This window comes from Thunnus albacares, chromosome 23 (genome assembly GCF_914725855.1).
Source record: "Thunnus albacares chromosome 23, fThuAlb1.1, whole genome shotgun sequence".
In the NCBI taxonomy this organism is placed as follows: domain Eukaryota; kingdom Metazoa; phylum Chordata; class Actinopteri; order Scombriformes; family Scombridae; genus Thunnus; species Thunnus albacares.
The window spans coordinates 24274741-24282695 of NC_058128.1; the positions used below are offsets into that span (position 1 = coordinate 24274741).

General features: G+C 40.5%; 1 long non-coding RNA gene across 1 annotated transcript; it reads left to right on the top strand.

The window, feature by feature from the left end:
• The first annotated feature begins 5722 nt into the window (after positions 1–5722).
• Positions 5723–7354, top strand: LOC122975450. Its single transcript, XR_006400672.1, has 3 exons — positions 5723–5937; positions 6038–6159; positions 6278–7354. It is a non-coding gene; the product is annotated as an uncharacterized LOC122975450 (long non-coding RNA).
• The last annotated feature ends 601 nt before the right edge of the window (positions 7355–7955 follow it).

Here is a 7955-nt window from a genome sequence, read left to right on the forward strand (position 1 = left end):
GTGGAAGCTTTTGCACCACTATTGGTTGGGCGTAGTTTGTCCAACAGTGTGGTTCAGAGACAGTTATCATATTCAGATTTGTACTTTAGAATTAAAAAATCTAATCTTGACATAAAATTTATTATATATTCATTGTCACCAGAAGATGATTCCTGGTGATAATGTCAGGTGGCAGGCCAACATGTCCACTCAGTTCTCAAAAGGTAACTGGCAGAACTGTAATCCCATTAAATGCACTGAGCACAAGTGCCTAAAGGATGAAGCCTTTCCATCTTGCAGGAGGTCTCCCTTATGAATACTGAACATAGTTGTTTCGAGGCGGTTGTGAGTCATCTGACCTATATGACAGACCTTTCAATCAATGGCATCCCGGACCCAAAGGTATTCTAACATATACTCATAATCCCAATCAGGACGCCCTGTAGGACGAGGAGGATTTATAAATTCCTGTAACAACGCGATCTGAGATTTTTCAAAGGAGCCATCTTGTGGCCATTTTGGGTCAAACTCTGCTACATGATCACAAAATGGCATTGTACAAGAAGTTTAGCCTGTCACTCTCTTAACAAGAGCTCTAGGAGACATCTGCTTCTTTATTTCTTTTTGTTCTTAACTTTCTTGCAAGCATGTACTTTAGCTTTTTTTTAATTTTAACATCAAACCTCTTTGCCATCTTTTTTTTTAATCATGATTAAAACTCCCACATTGAGGAAACCCTAAATTTTTATACCACTTTGGCAAAAAATTATATGGCTGTGCTGGCATATTTTTTACGACTGTTATTGGCACCCATGGGGAACCTGTCACGCTCAAGTGTATAATAAATTCTTTTTTTTTTTTTCAATTATAATAATCCTGTAATATCAACAAACTGATTCTTCTTGCAACAAAAACTGCTTTTATAGGACTAAGGTAAAGGAGCAAACAAAAATAAAATTAAAACTTAACAATCAGAATCAGAAATATTACTAATAATGAAATAATACCATACAAACCAGAAATCATATAATGCTCTTTTTACTTGAAATGATAAAAGAATCCCTAAACTCAAATAATGTACTGTAATAAAATCAGTGTCAACAGGCAAAAAGTATCAGATCACATTCAGTTAACCAAAACAACCAGTGAGGGCACTGTAGTTTATCTACCTCATACATACAGCAGAGTGTTCCAGAAATCAGAAACTGGGTGTTTCAGCTCCATCCACCAAAGTGCACTCACTGTCCTCACTTAACAGAGCCAGTGCTTCTTAGTCGTATGGAAGGAAGCACTTCGCAAGCAAGCAATAAGAACAATCTCCATATGACTAGTCTTCAACTCTCTCAATAGAGGCAAACACTTACATCCTTGTAATTTAACTTACATTTACAATTTCAATACACACAAACCAACTTTGAATATGCCAACTGTTCTCTATCTCTCTTAGATGAGCTTGCACACAAAAATACATACACAGCTGATTTAAAACACAACGGCAGCCAGCATAAACACACAGACATACACAGGGGGACATGGAGAGCTTGGCCAGCGCGGACAAAAAGAGTGAGGGGGTGCGGGCTGCACTCCACACGCACGCACACACACACACACACACACACACACACACAGACAGACATAAATGTAGTTCAGGTAACACAGACACAAGCCAACAGGAAGGAGGGGGGACCACTTTCCCAAATAAACCGTAACACACAACAGTGGCAGCAGCGGCCAGAATAATATCAGTTGGCATGGCGGCCATTATTAGATTTTAAAAAATCACCCTTTCATGATTGCATTAATGAAAGTTACTTTAAAACGAAATCCTGGAGTTGAAAAAAGCCTTGGTTTTCTGCACTAAATTAGCTTTGGTGTACGTCTTCCTTTGCTGATTAACTCCTAACTTTTCATTAAAAGTTAATCTTGAAAAAGGCATGGATAATCCTCACTAGCTATGGTTACTCCCAGCTGTTTTTTTCCCGCTAGCTTGTGATTGGGTCCACTCCATTTCAAAGCAGTGCACTGCTTAACACATAACAGCGAAGGCTGGGAAAACTGTTTCAATGGAGTGTAATCTGTCAACCATTGGCAGCAACCACGTAACTGTCAGCTGACAAAACAAACAACAATGTTGGACTACAGGGCAAAAGCCGTGGTAGCTTTCCTAGCTGACAAATAATTGTCAGCATGGACAGCAATTTTCACAATATAATTATATGTAAAGCCTGAATGACATTCATCGGTTCTCTGTCTTATCATTGTCCCTTGACTTGTTTGTGTTTGTATGGGCCATGTGGTTGTGTTGACATTAACGCTGCTCTCGCCGCTGAAATTTGGTGGCGGATCTGGCGTATCTGCCAGCTATAATAACTGTCAAATGGTGTGTAGACTGTGCCTCCTTGGCGCACCACAGGTGTACCAGCGTGGTAATGGTGCGGACCCATTCACAGCACACAGCGGGCTAAACTTGTCATGAAGTAGTGACAACAACCCCCCCCCCCCTCCCCATTTAGAGGGAAGATATGATGATTAGTCAATTTTACTGTCATTTGAATTACTCAACCCTCTGTAAAATTATAGCTGAACCACCAATCACAGAGCTGAGGGCAGCATTTTTTTTCCCCAGCAACTGAAATAAAACATGCCTATGTGCTTAAAAAATTATTTGACGTGCCTACCCGGTTTTGCACCACCCTCCTCCCTCTCATAAATAACAAACATTCCCTAAGAGTGTAGGGTATTGTGTTAATAAGAGGTCTGTATAATTATTGGTCCATATATTGGGGCTTGTGTACAATTACCAAGTTAGTGTCAGTGAGTCTTATTATTGACAAATTGTCAGACAAATTATAGTGATTGACTAAATGAAACAAACAGGGAGAAGTCACATTCAATACATCATTAATTCATCGTCAACATATAATGAATCTGAACAAAACCAGCAGCAGAAAATAAATCACGACAACTAAGGCAACATAAACTGAAATGCAAACCAAGTGAAGCTTTCATTCTTCAAGTGTCTTCAAATTAGATAGCTCAAGAATACCCATAAAAAATGCCCACACATAATTATTCATTGCAAACTCTGCATTGTGTACCAGTTGCAATATTTTGATCTATAGTTCACTCCATACAACTGCTGACTCATGAACTTATCTATTTCATCCTCCTGCCTTTTTCAAAAGCCCCCTGATGTGTCCTTCTTTTTGTAGTGCTTGTTTTCTGTCTTTGCAGCACCAGATGCTGATGGAGTGAAAGGGTAGGGACAGATGGATAATGTACAGAAGTTGGCAGAGACAAGTGAGAGGAGGGGGGGCATAGGCAGTACTCATTGGTAAAGACAGGCACAGAGATGGAGACAGAAGTGGACGGCAGGAATGGAATGATGGGTCTCAAGGCCAGAGAGGACTTTGGTGGTATAGACAGTGGGGGGTGGGTGGGGGTGAAGGCAGAGGCAGGGGGTAGAATAATTGGATGCTGTGGACATTGGGGTAGAGGAATGTGACCTATCCAGTTGCCTTTACGCTAGGTCCGCTAAATTTATGCAAACATATGCTCTTTACATTTTTACAATATTGGTTGGACTTTTTGTGAATAATGTTGGACAATGATTACATATGACTACAAGTTACTCATCAGGATAGGGAAATGGTCAACTCTGCTACCTGGCTGGTCAAAGATTTCAAATGTAAACATCAAGGAAACATTGATGAAAAGGTGGAGGGGATAAACACCAGCTACAATCCCAACCACATATACAAGCAAGACTATCTCTGCGTCCATCGTAACATTGGAGGTAAATGTTGAGGGATTAAACACTGGCTGCAGTCCACACCAAATGGATCCTTTCTGCCAAGCACCCAGCCAGCAAATGTACAGGTGCTGGATAATAAACTGGACGACCTCTGTACCTGCATCAGTTTCCAACAAGATATCAGGAACTGTAATGTTCTTTGTTTCACTGAAACTTGGCTAAATCCTGGAAAACCGGTTAGTGCCATTAAAAACAGGTGACTCTTTTTTTGTATATCTAACAGAACAGAGGTCTCTGGCAAGAAAAAATGAGGAGGTGTGTACTTTAAAGTGAATAAGGATTGGTGTGAAAGTGGGAATGTTAAGGTGCTATCCCATTTCTGCTCACCTGATCTGGAGTTATTGTCAATCAAATGCAGACACTTTCTACCAAGAGAATTTACACATCATTATCACAGCAGTCTACATCCCACCTCAGGCAAGTACAGAGGCTGCCCTGTCAGATCTTTGCAAAGACTTTAACTGCTCACAAACCGGTAATCCTGATGCTGCGCTCATGGTTGCTGGAGACTTCAATCAGACTAAGAAGGTTATGCCTGCCTTCCATCAACATACTGACTGCACCACACGGAGAATAAACACTGCGAATCATTGCTACATGCCATTCAAAGACAGCTACAGAGTGGAACTGCTACCTGCATTGGGGAAGAGCGACCATGCGGCCATCTTGCTGAGGTTAAAGTATGTAAGCAAACTACAACACATGCGTCCAGTGATACAAGAGGTCAGGAAATGGTCATAATCAGAGGCTGCCCTACTGTCTGCACTGCACGATGCAGTCTGGAGTACATTCCGGGCACCACTGTCAACGTCACTGATGACATCAATGGATACACTGAGTCTGTGGTGGATTTAACTACAGTTAAATCCAGGAGTTAAAGTGGGCCAGAACAATCCGGAACAGCGTTCCGGCATCTTTGATTAACAAGTGAATAAATCTGATTGGCAGTTTCATACATAATTATGTCAAGCAAGTTCATTTTTAGCGGAGATGGTTCCAGCTGCTGCCTGTAGAAATGGAAGGCAGCTTGAGCCTCCAGTTAAACCAATGGCAGAGTGGTGCTGTCCGTATTTCCACTTGTAGACTCCAGGGGAAGTGAACACTGCAGAAGCAGTCACTCAAAGACTAACTGCAGCTTTAGCCAAAATATGAGATATTCGTGCTTTATTATGTTTGTAGTAAAAGAAACTTGCAAGACTTTTATTTGTGCAACCTGATATTCATCTGCTGGCCTTCAATAAGTTTGTTCCTGACATTTAATCAGCTGTTTCTTCACTGTGGAAGCGCATGAACGGCAAGAGACAATATTGTTTTATCTCTGAATTTTTGTCATATTCATAACATAACGTTATTGATAATCTCTCCATGCAATAACATTGATAATATGAATTGGTATTAACAACAACGAACAGCAAATGACAGTACTGCTCTGTCTTCTGTATTTGTGAATGACAGTAAACCACTGTAGCATTACTGTCTCTGATGTAGTGAGACAGATAAACTGGTTCAGATAGACAAAGCTGCACCAGGCTTTGATGAACAGATGACACGGGTGTGCACGATGTAACTCAGTAAAATGTGTGAGTTATATAAATGACCTGTGTGGGAATTCTGCACCTTGCTGTCTGAGCTTCAGAAACTGATCTGGAATCTTTCCAGACTGATATTGACATATGACAGAAGAGTTAGTTTGTTTTTCCTTTTTTGGAATACACATGCACACTGAGATTTAACTAAGTTATTGACTTTTTACACTGAAATGTGTTATTTTCATTTAATTTCTTTCATAATAACCCCCTAATCTTGTCTGTCTTCTGTGTTCTGATAACAGGCTGCAGGTTTTCTTTAGTTCTCTCTTTCTCTGTCTGAAATCAGTGCAGTTCAGGTCCATTCAGCTGCTGTGAGGCAGCATGTGGAGCAGCAGGACTGGTAGATATGTTTGTGAATGTATTAATGTATTTTATATCTGTGATTATATGTTTTCTCAGTAAAAGCAGAGTCACAGACAGCAGGATGAAGTAGCTGCAGCAGATACCTGCTCAGCCTTCTCATCATCACCTCTGACCCTCAACAGTGTCTTTCACTCAGGCCTCTAATTCTCCAGGTCTGATGGCTCCAGGATGAAGATGAGGATAGCACACTGGGTCAGTATATGGTTTCAGTTCAGCATCATGCTTTTTCCACAACTGCTCTGTACTGATGAGTGTCAGTAATCTCACTGGGTTGTGCTTATTTTCCTTACAGTCACCAGAGAATCAGCCTGATCTGAACCGAGAGGTTTTCTGTGATCACAACAAATGGTTATGTCTATAACTCTGTGACATCATCAGGAAATCTGGATCAATGGACCTGATGTTGCTTGTCAAGTAAATATGCACTTGTGTTTATTTCATAGTGCATTTATTTTGTGTAAGTTGTTTTTAGTTAAGTTTAAGTTAAGTCAAGTTTATTTTGCTTGTCTATGTTTTGTCTGTGTGTTAGCAGTGCTGACTGTGAAAGAGGATTCTCTGGAATGAACAATATAATAACGCCACTATGGACACAACTACAAATCAACAAGGTCCCAGCATTGATGTTCATTTCTTTGGTTGGGCTTCCTTTGGACCACTAGGATCCAGAAAAATGTCCAGAAATGGGTGCTTAAAAGAAGATCAGCTGATCACATAGCCTGTCCGCAAAGAAAACAAGTCCACCAGAGCTCACAGTATATCAACACAGTAATATCAATGGGTTCTTGGTGGAGAGGATGGACAGCTCCAAGTACCTTGGTGTCCACATCACCGAGGACCTGACTTGGGCGCTGCATACTGACTGAGTGGAGAGAAAGGCAAGGCAGAGACTGTTTCACCTCAGATGCTGGGTATCCCCTCAAACAGTGAGGAATTTCTACTGCTGCACCATCTAGAGTGCCCTGATGGGGAACATCACTGCCTGGTATGGAAACAGCACTGAGCAGGACCGCAAGGCCCTGCAAAGGGTGGTTCGTTCAGCTGAACATACATTAGGCAAAGCTCTACCCTGCCTAAAGGATATTTACACCAGGCACTACAAGAATAAGCTAGAAGAATCATTAAAGATCCCAACCATCCGGATAATGGCCTTTTGTCCCTGCTGCGGTTGGGAAGAAAGGAACCGGATACACAAGGCCAGCACTGTGAGGCTCAGGCCACTAGAATCTTAAATGAGCTCGCTGCCAAAGACTGACCCCCAACCACCACCACTATCAATCATACACACATATTAATCACTATTTCTATTCTATTTAATGCACAAAATGAACGAACTGGTGGGATAACATTTCACTGTGATTGTATCTAATATGATTATATGTGACAAATAAACTTGATTGATTGATTTGATGTGGCATTTCTGTGTGGAGATGCCACAGATTTATTTTTTTTAACATGTTTTAACTATGCATAAGAAAAACATTTTCAGTCAATCACTTTTAGAAGTAATACTACATTTTAATAAGTTAACCACTGTTGTAGAACTATGAAGATGTTGTATGACATACAGTACAGTATAAGTGAATATGTTATATGTTGTCACTTATACAAATAAATTGTTAGCCACTGTATTTGTCTTTGTGTGGCATTGAACTGGTATAATGATATATACATTAGCAGACTTCAAGCAATGCTGGAATCTTCAAAAGTGTACATTTACAGGTACATCAAGTGTTGTGCTTGACTAATTTGTCTCCTCACCTCTTGCTCTTGAGCCGCGAATATCTTAAAAAGACAGAGAAGATAGAATTGAGTAATTTACAGCACAGGAGGTCCAGCCATCACCCTAATCCATCCCAAAGCTAATTTTTTGGTTTTCCACCATACCAGCCCTTTAACATTACAGCATATTAAGAGGTTGTCTAATAGATTTATTTGTAAGTTGGTAATCGAGTAGTTAATTGTTAAATGGGAAGATGCGACACCACTAATCAAAACAGAAATAAGAAGCATCACAACTTTAAGTAGGATGACCATGATTATTACTGCGCCTTTGCATGTCAAAGTTCAACAAAGGTGAACCTGCTGTAGCTCGCACCAATACAGGAAACACAGAGTTGAATCTGTCAGATAGGGCTGCGATAGAAGTGACCTGGAATTGGAACAAATATTCATATGTCACAAGTAACATGGCAATGAGTGATCACAGAGAA